The sequence below is a fragment of the Entelurus aequoreus genome, linkage group LG08 (assembly GCF_033978785.1).
Source record: "Entelurus aequoreus isolate RoL-2023_Sb linkage group LG08, RoL_Eaeq_v1.1, whole genome shotgun sequence".
NCBI lineage: Eukaryota > Metazoa > Chordata > Actinopteri > Syngnathiformes > Syngnathidae > Entelurus > Entelurus aequoreus.
The window spans coordinates 42,119,962-42,129,563 of record NC_084738.1 but is presented as its reverse complement, the minus strand read 5'-3'; the positions used below and the strand labels follow the sequence as shown (position 1 = coordinate 42,129,563).

Sequence of the window (9,602 nt, the reverse complement as noted above, 5' to 3'; positions counted from 1 at the left end):
GCTACTGGGAGGAGTCCCTTGTTGGGTTAGCGATGCTACTGTACTAAACAGAAATTTAGGATCGTTTTTGTTGAGGCGGATGAGATTTGAGTAGTATTTAGCTTTAGCTAAGGTAAGCATGCGTTTATAAGTTATTAAACTATCACTCCATGCTTGATGGAAAACCTCAAGTTTAGTCGCGCGCCATTTGCGTTCCAGTTTTCTACATGATAATTTCTGAGCTCTAATTTCTTCTGTAAACCATGGGGTGCGCCTTTTAGGGGCCCTTTTTTGCTTTAGCGGTGCTATACTATCAATAATTTCGCGCAAGGCATCGTCAAAGTTGTTAGTGAGTTTATCAATAGAGCCGACATAATTTGGGAATGGTGCTATTACCGAAGGCAGTAGGTCAGCAAGAGTCATCGTTGTGGCAGCATTAATGTTGCGGCCGCTATAGCAGTTATTATTATTATTAGCTTGTTGACAAAGAGTCAAAACTTCAAATTGTATAAGGTAATGATCGGACATTACTTTAGTATATGGAAGTATCATAACTTTGGAGGTGGTGACACCCCTGACAAGCACTAGATCTATTGTATTACCGTTGCGATGCGTGGGTTCATGTATTATTTGTGTAAGACCACAGCTATCAATTATGGTTTGGAGCGCCACGCACTGAGGGTCCGATGGGGTATTCATATGGATATTAAAGTCCCCCATTATGATTATATTGTCGGCGTGCGTCACTAGATCAGCAACGAGCTCTGAGAATTCACTGATAAAGTCCGAATAGGGCCCAGGGGGGCGGTAGATAACAGCCAGGTCGAGAGGTAGCGGTGTGACAGACCTCATAGTAAGCACCTCAAACGATTTATATTTATTATTTAGGTTAGGGGTAAGGTTGAAATTTTCATTGTATATTAGTGCGACACCCCCTCCCCTTTTAAGAGGGCGGGCAACATGCGCATTCGTATAGTTAGGAGGAGATGCCTCATTGAGCGCAAAAAATTCGTCCGGTTTGAGCCAGGTTTCGCTAAGACCAATGACGTTAAGATTGTTGTCTCTAATGACCTCATTAACCAATAACGCCTTGGGAGACAATGATCTTATGTTTAAAAAGCCCATATTATAGGTATTGGGCTGTTTTGACGAGTTTTTGTTAAGATTATCCGTAGTGGCAATATTAACAATGTTGCGTTTATTATGCGTAGTGCACTTTAAATAGTTTCGACCATATCTAGGAATTGATATGACGGGAATTTTCCGATTGTTTGCTTGGTGCTGCAATAGACTGGACATATCATAATTTGCCACCTCAGTAGAATGCATGTCCACCTCTGACACAGACACAACAGAAAAAACATTATGTGAATTGTGTATTATTCTAAGAGAATTGCTATGCGTACATGGATTATCCAGCCTGGCGCTGGCTAGTTCTAGCTTAACTGACTCCTCACCCGGACTAACAGACATTGTAATTGCCTGTGACCGGGCTTGCTCTAGTGTAGTCAGTCAAGTGAGACTTAAATAGTAGTCTATGTTTCTAGACAGGATGATGGCGCCTTCCTGGTTAGGGTGAAGGCCGTCTATATATATATATGTGTATATATATATGTGTATATATATATATATATGTGTATATATATATGTATATATATATATGTGTGTGTGTGTGTATATATACGTGTGAGTACGTATATACGTGTGTATACGTGTGTGTGTACGTATATACGTATGTATTTATACACTTATATTTGTGTGTATGTATATATACACATGTGTAAATATATTTTCCTATCATTTCACAACTAAATGTACACAAACATGCAATCAAATTTTAGATTTGTTTTTAACCCTTGAGGCCCATTTTAAAAAAAAAAGAAAAAAGATTACCCTCGGCTCCCAAAAGAGTCGCTCCTCAAAGTGTAATTGTGTATATAATATTTTATTTGTCCGGTCAACATCTTCAGACATAACTTTAGATATAAAAGTTGTTTTTATTTGAATTGTTCTATGTTTTTGCAAGGGGAAAGTGTGCATGCATGTGTGCAAATCTACTATTCTCACACCTCACTGTAGAGGGGACAAATATATCAATAGAAAATATATCCTGGCCAAAATTTACAAAATTGGCTTTAAAACTGAACGATATAGTGATAGTAAAACAGTCAAATAAGCAGAAAGTGTAATATTTGACACCAACACAAACCCCCATACACGCACACACACACACACACACACACACACACACACACACACACACACACACACACACACACACACACACACACACACACACACTTACACACACTCTAAATGAGTGCAATACTGTGCTTTACCAAAGGGTGTCACTAAACACAAACACAATTATCCCTCCAAATGATTGTTTGTATATTAATACAATACAAATATAATGTATTACATGTTGTCTTATGGTATAATGTAAAAATAAACTTTTTCTCCCCTCACACACATGCTGCATATAGTGTGTTTTTTGGGGGGCAAAGAGTTGTTCTTAATGTCCACTGTGTTGTAATATCTGATATCTAAAAAATAGAAATAAATAAATCAGACAACCAGTTAATAAATGTGAGTACGGGGATGGGGGCGAGGGGAATGGTAGTCACCAAAACATTGTACTTATTATCAAATAAATCGAAAGGCTTTATTTCCTTCAGAACATTTGTCGCAAGTCTTTTTATCGTTACAAATATTAAATATACATAACCTATAATTCTTCACTTATTGTTTTCTCCAATATCGCCACTTTTGCAAATTTCTTGACTGTTTTTTTCTGAATATAATGAGCCAACCTGTCTTCGTAATGTTAGTTTGCTTTAATGATGAAATCTCAAACTTTTAGCTGTTATGTTGCTGTCTTCTGGTTATTTTTTATTAATGAAAATGAATGGGTGTCCGATGGGGCGAGAGCGAGAGGGAGAGAGATAACAATATTGCTTACTAAAATGCACTGTAATAGAAAACATTTTAGCCTAAAATTGTGGAGGACTAGTGGTGGTATTTATATACACCAAAGCAGTGCTTCCCACAGGACTGGAACTTTCATTTTAATGTACACTACGGGAAACAAAACAAAAATTAGCAAACGACATGAAAAGCAAATGTGTTTATATTCTTTTTTTTTTTTTTTTGTTATGTCTCGAGTATGACAAATCTGCATGTGAGGAGGAGCGTTGATGCCACAGCCTCAGCACCGGCTGCTGAGAAGAGCGATACGCAAGCAGAATCTCCAGGTGTTGAATACGGCGGGAGGAGCGATTGCATTTATTTACTTGCTGTAACTTAAAGTGAGCAAGCGTGATGCTGGTTTTGATTGTGTGGATTTGTTTCCGACTCCATTGATTTAATGTGTGAATGCCCAAGCACAGTTTCCATCCGATCAGAACCGTTCAAGTATCAAAACGTTCGGCTCTGTTTGGAATCGTGAGCACCCCAACAAAATTTTAAAAAAAATATCCTAGACTACCCCAATTTCCGGGTTTTCCGGGTAATTTTTCCCATTGAAAATTAATGGGCCATTTTTCGAACCTGCACAATTTCTCAACCGGTTTGAATCATTCCACCATTTCCACACTACATTCACTTTGGACAATCAAACTACCATTTTCCAAAAGTTACAGGAATTCCCATAATTCACGGTTTTCCAAAGCCTTGTTTTCACTGTCCGCATTTTTCTACCGTTTTTGACCATTCCACCTTCAAAATATTCTTAATTGGGACAACAAAACTACAAATTCCCAGTTTTCCTGAAATTCCAGGGATTCCAAAATGCCCATTTAGATAAATTTGTTGAACTGTTTTGAAAAATTCCAACACCAACCCATTCATCTCATGTCGGACAATTGTTGTATTACCTATATTTTTTTAAATTCCCATTTTTTTCCCGAAATTCCCAAATTTCTATGGAAATCTCATTTAAAGGAATGGACATATTTATAGTTATACAATGCCCCAAATTCTCAAAATGTTGCACCATTTTGTACCCGACTCAGACCTTTCAACCATCAACCCACACTGCTCTTCACATATGTCGACTGCAAAAATTGTTGTCCTTTTCCCAAAATTTCCGGTTTTCCTGGAATTTCCGGTAATTTTCGCCCCATTGGCAATGAATTGGAAATATGCAATCGACTGCACATCCCACATTTCTCAACCGATCTGAACCGTTCCAACATTCACACACTCCACTCACCCTGGACATTCAAGTCAGCATTTCCCGGTTCCGAAAATTCCCTGATTACCCGGAATTACCAGAAATGTCCCCCTATTAATAAATAAAATAAATAATTAAATAAATGTATTATTGAAAATGAATGGGCAATATATAAAAGCTCTCCATATCCCACATTTCTCAAACGATTCGAACCGTTGCTATATCCATACACTTCATTCACCCTGGACATTCAAGCTTTTCAGTTCCGCTCACACGTATCAGCGGTTCGGCGGCTCGCGCACATAGCACATTCATACGCAATTCCTACCAGAATTGCAAATTCCAATGTTTAATACAATTTAAGAATTATCATACAGGAGCGAGCAAGCCACTACTTTTGACATTGTAGTTTAAAAAAATAATAAAACACTGTACTTTAAACAAGTGATTATTTGGCGTACCACTAGATGGAGCCTAAATACCACTAGTGGTACAAATACCACCATTTTTACAATCACTTAACTAGATTAATAAACATTTGAAATAGTATGTAAACAAATTAAGTTGGCTCTCTACTATAGTTGCAGTAGGGCTGTCACCTAAAATATGTAATTGTGATTAATCACATTCTGTCCGTAGTTAACTCATAATTAATCACGTTTGATCAATCACAGGCAGAATTGTTTCGTGTAACCCTTCTATCGTAATATAATAAAAGAGCACAGGTAAGTATTGTAAGTAACTTTTAATGGACCAGGACCAGAAGATGTTATGATTTTTAAGAGCTAATATTACTGAACATCATTAATGACAACAAAGTAATTTGTTTTTGTTTTTCTTGCAGCATGTATTATTACAATTACAGGTCAATTGTAAATTTATAAGAGATGAATGAAAATTAAAAGTTGGCAAAAATATAAAGAAACCCCTCCGTTCCAATTTGGGGGTTGTTGTTGTTGTACCATGTAGTTGTTGGTGGCTCTCTTCTGGCACATCCCCAAAAAAACCTGACCTATAAGTAGGTCTGACAAGAGTTCAATACTTATGTTTAATTACTCGAATTACATTACTACTCATTCAGCTGAGTTGTATCACCAAAGGGGTAGTTGTGCAACCAATATATCTCCAATTTTAAATGTGCACTCAAAGCATGTCTTAAAGTCAAATGTTTACTTACAGTTAAAAACCATAAATGTTTTCAAGTTATTTCCCTCTTTGTGGTATATACAAAGATGTAATAAATTCCATTCACATTAATTCCCATTTTCAATACTCAATATTGTTACAAATCACATTGGCAAATTATTACATAAACAATCATTCATCTTCCCATATTACGGTCAAAATTGCATTAAGTGCTAAGAAGCATTAAGGCTCTGCGTGCTATGACGTCACTTTTTGCACCGGTTTACAATGAGAGACTGCACTTAACATTTATCTCTTTTACACAGTGCAAAATACATTCCATGAATAATACACACTTAACACAAGTCTTCTGCCAAATAGTATTTGCACACACACAGTCAATACTGTATATATGCGTTTTAATGGAGTTTTACCTTCCCAGCTTGGAAGTAATTGCCCAGCACTCACACAGTTCACAAATATATCTCCAATCTCAAATGTGCACTCAAATCATGTCTTAAAGTCATATGTTTACTTACCGTTAAAAACCATACATGTTTAAACATGTATAAACATGACAAATATAGCGATTATTGATCTTCAAAGATATCATCAAAGTATAAACACAGATTCATGGATTATTTTTGTTCTTTACCAAGTGATTGTAATGGATTTAACAAATTTCCCGTTGAACAAAATGGCTAACATCTGCAAGCATGGCACAGAGCAACTTGAAAGCATGTAAGTATAATTGTAGCAAAATTATTTGTAAACATTTATCTCAATCTCTGCATGTGGAATCCAATTCACCTGTGCATGTACTAATGTGTGTGTTTGTATTTTAATCTGTGTGTGATCAGAACCGTGTGTGTGTTTTAAGATGTCTGTCCGTACTAGGGTTGTACGGTATACCGGTATTAGTATAGTACCGCGATACTAATGAATCTTTTTCGGTACTATACCGCCTCTGACAAGTACCGGATCTGGTACTGGATCTACACCTAACATCCACTGTAATGATACCAAGTACAGTAGCGTATCTAGTCGATACTACTATGATTACGTCGATATTTTTGGTCATCACAACATCATCTTTCGTTTAAAAAATTTTTATATTATGTCTATAAAGTCAGGAAATATGTCCCTGGACACATGATGACTTTGAATAGACCAATGTATGATCCTGTCACGGCTTGGTATCGGATTGATACCCAAATTTGTGGTATCATCCAAAACTAATGTAAAGTATCAAAGAACAGACAAATAAGTGATAATTACATTTTAACAGAAGTGTAGATAGAACATGTTAAAAGAGAAAGTGAGCAGATATTAACAGTAAATGAACAAGTAGATTAATAATTAATTTTATACCAAATGTCCTCAATAATGTTGACAAAATAATAGAATGGAAAATGACACAATATGTTACTGCATATGTCAGCAGCTAATTTAGGAGCCTTTGTTTGTTTACTTACTACTAAAAGACAAGTTGTCTTGTATGTTCACTATTTTTTTAAGGACAAACTTGCAATAAGAAACATATGTTTAATGTACCCTAAGATTGTTTTGTTAAAATAAAGCCAATAATGCAATTTTTTTTGTGGTCCCCTTTATTTACAAAAGTACAGAAAAGTATCGAAATAATTTCGGTACCGGTACCAAAATATTGGTATCGGGACAACACTAGTCCATATTATGATTCGTCTGTGTGAAAAAAAATATCTGTCCGTATTTCGACCAGCGTGTGTGTAGAAAACATTTTTTTTTAGACGTATGGGAAGCAGGAACCCTATTTGTCTTTTACACGGGACTTTTGCGACACTTCTGCCATGTACGAGTAGTCTGTCTGTACAGCAATCCGAGCAACAGCAGATTGCAGCAAACAAAATTAGGAATTACATAACAGCCAAAATGATCACGGTTCCTCCGTGGGGGGGCTGGGCTGGGCTGGGCTGGGTGAGACCCACATGCCCTAAATACCTACCCAGGGAGGCGTCTCCACCTCATCTGGTTCCTCAATGTGGAGAAGCAGCGTCTTTCCTCTTCATTCCTCTCAAAAGAGAGTGCTAAATTCTCAGTCATTCTATCTCTAAGGGAGCCCCGTCCCCAGACAGAGGAACCTCTGTCATGACATGGTCACTTATTTGAATACAAAAATACTTCTGACAACTAAGGTATTGCTAAAACATGAACTTTTATTTACAGCAAGTGATGAAAAATCCATTGTTTTCATCATCAACGCCAACATGAGTGTGAGTGGCTTCAAGGGGCAGCTAGTGGTGAGTATAAGGAAAGGCGAGGGGAAGACAGACAAATCCTTTTACACGTTCACGTCGCTGTGCAGACAGACAAGTCTAGCTCAGTGGCCTTGTGGTTAGAGTGTCCGCCCTGAGACTGGGAGGTCGTGAGTTCAAATCCCAGCCGAGGATTACCAAAGACTATAAAAATGGGACCCATTGCCTCCCTCAGCACTCACTCAGCATCAAGGGTTGGAATTGGGGGTTAAATCACCAAATGATTCCTGAGCATGTCACACGCTGCTGCTCACTGCTCCCCTCACCTCCCAGGGGGTGAACATGGGGATTGGTCAAATGCAGAGGACGAATTTCACCAAACCTAGTGTGTGCGTGTGTGTGTGTGACTATCGTTGGAACATTTGATGCAAAAGTCACATGTAAAAAGGCAGCCAATAGAGGGTGCCTGGCTGACTTGTTAACAAAGTTTTACTTATATGTACATAAGATATTAAACAAAGATAGATGTGGTTTGTTTGAAACATCATTTTTAATTTTTTTTATTGTTTTAATGCACCTAATTCAACTACATTTCCATCATTGATATTTTATCCAGAATCTTCTGATTCTGATTTCTAGTATGGAAATAATAAGGCTGTTTATTTTTAGAGCCTGTACCTTTTAAAACAAATCATTTTCAAGTTTTTACAGTATTAAGATTGGGCAATGTTTTCTTTTTGTAAATGTTTATTAAAACATTTAGCTTTTTTAAACAACTCAACACCAAATGGACACACACACGCACACACACTCTCTCCCACGAACAAAACTACTCCCTCACTGACCACTTCTGACACAGACTCACTTTAAAAACAAACCAACTGTACTGTAAAAGACAATAAAATAAGTTGCCTCGGTGTGTGTGTCCTCCTCAGTCTTCCTGACAGGCGGGCCATGCAACTGTTTAGGTGTCCCCTTCTACTCCACAATATTGATACGTCTGCAAATAAGTTAATAGTCCGTGACACTCATTTGGCAATATCTGGTGAAAGTTTGTTGGTTTATTTATAAATGGTTGATTTATATAGGCTAGTAAGGTCAAGTTTTGTACCTGACAAGTTTCGGCTACCTTGTAAATCAACCATTCACAAATACACATCAGTAGGCTAAAGGAATCTCTACAACATAGTTTGTTTTTGTGTATGTGTGTTCTCTGCATCAGTGGGCTGTTGGCGGCTTCCGGGCCACAACTTGCTCCAGTGATGAAGTGGCTCGTGGTGGCAGTGAATGCGATTTGATTCTGTCTTCTTAAGAAACTCTGGGGCAAGCCTTGCCATTCATTGTGCACATTTATTTTCCCGGCTTCACCGTTGGTGCATTCTATTCGCCCTTACAATGTTGACTGGCCGTCAGACATGAAGCTCGCATGTAAAAATAAAATTGTGCCGTTAAAGGAAATCAGCGATGACTCGTAATTGCCCGCCCTAATGTTCAGTATATTTGAGGTTACTCTTATCTTGTTCATCGAGTTGTATTATGCCTCTTCTTTCTCTCATGCTGTCCGTTTTATATTAATATCTTCACTTATTTGCCTTTTTTGGACAGTTTTCAGCTCGTTTTAAAGCATCTTTGTAGCGTCTCCTCTCTGTTCGTCCATCAATCCAGGGACACGTGAGCCAAATTTCTCCTAACCCATTCCATCTGTCTCCCTTTCCCGGTCTGTGGGATGGGTTCCGGCTGTTGAGCGGGTGGCGCTGGTGGCCGGTGTGACGGCTCGCCTGTCTGGTGTCGCGTGCGATCAGGGGCGTGCGTCGCAGCGGCGAGGCCGATCGGAGCTGAGCGCCTCCGCCTCACCGCAGGTCACCTTTCACGGGCAATTAGTGTCGGAGCACGGGGCGCGCTCGCGGCTTGTCGGCCCTGCTTATCGTGACGCTCCGCTCCGGCCCCAGCGCTCCCTCTTCCTCCTGCCGCTCCTCGTTGCCTCTCCATCTCCTTGAGTTTTCCCCTGATGTGCTTGTTGCCGCTCTCTGGCTAATGGCTGCTGTCTGGCAATATGTTGTCCAACTGTTCAGCTCTGTCTTCATTATGCT

The 9,602-nt window shown here is 38.6% G+C and overlaps 1 long non-coding RNA gene across 3 annotated transcripts in view; it reads left to right on the top strand.

The window, feature by feature from the left end:
- The window catches only part of LOC133655099 (uncharacterized), a 57,693-nt gene extending 49,577 nt beyond the window's left edge, over positions 1-8,116 (top strand). The window contains exons 3-5 of one of the 3 annotated variants that reach the window (XR_009826948.1): positions 5,938-6,019; positions 7,484-7,557; positions 7,623-8,116. This is a non-coding gene — a long non-coding RNA (uncharacterized LOC133655099). Of the gene's footprint in view, positions 1-5,937; positions 6,020-7,483 lie in introns of all 3 variants that reach the window. The other 2 variants (XR_009826947.1, XR_009826949.1) reach the window with 2 other exon arrangements.
- The last annotated feature ends 1,486 nt before the right edge of the window (positions 8,117-9,602 follow it).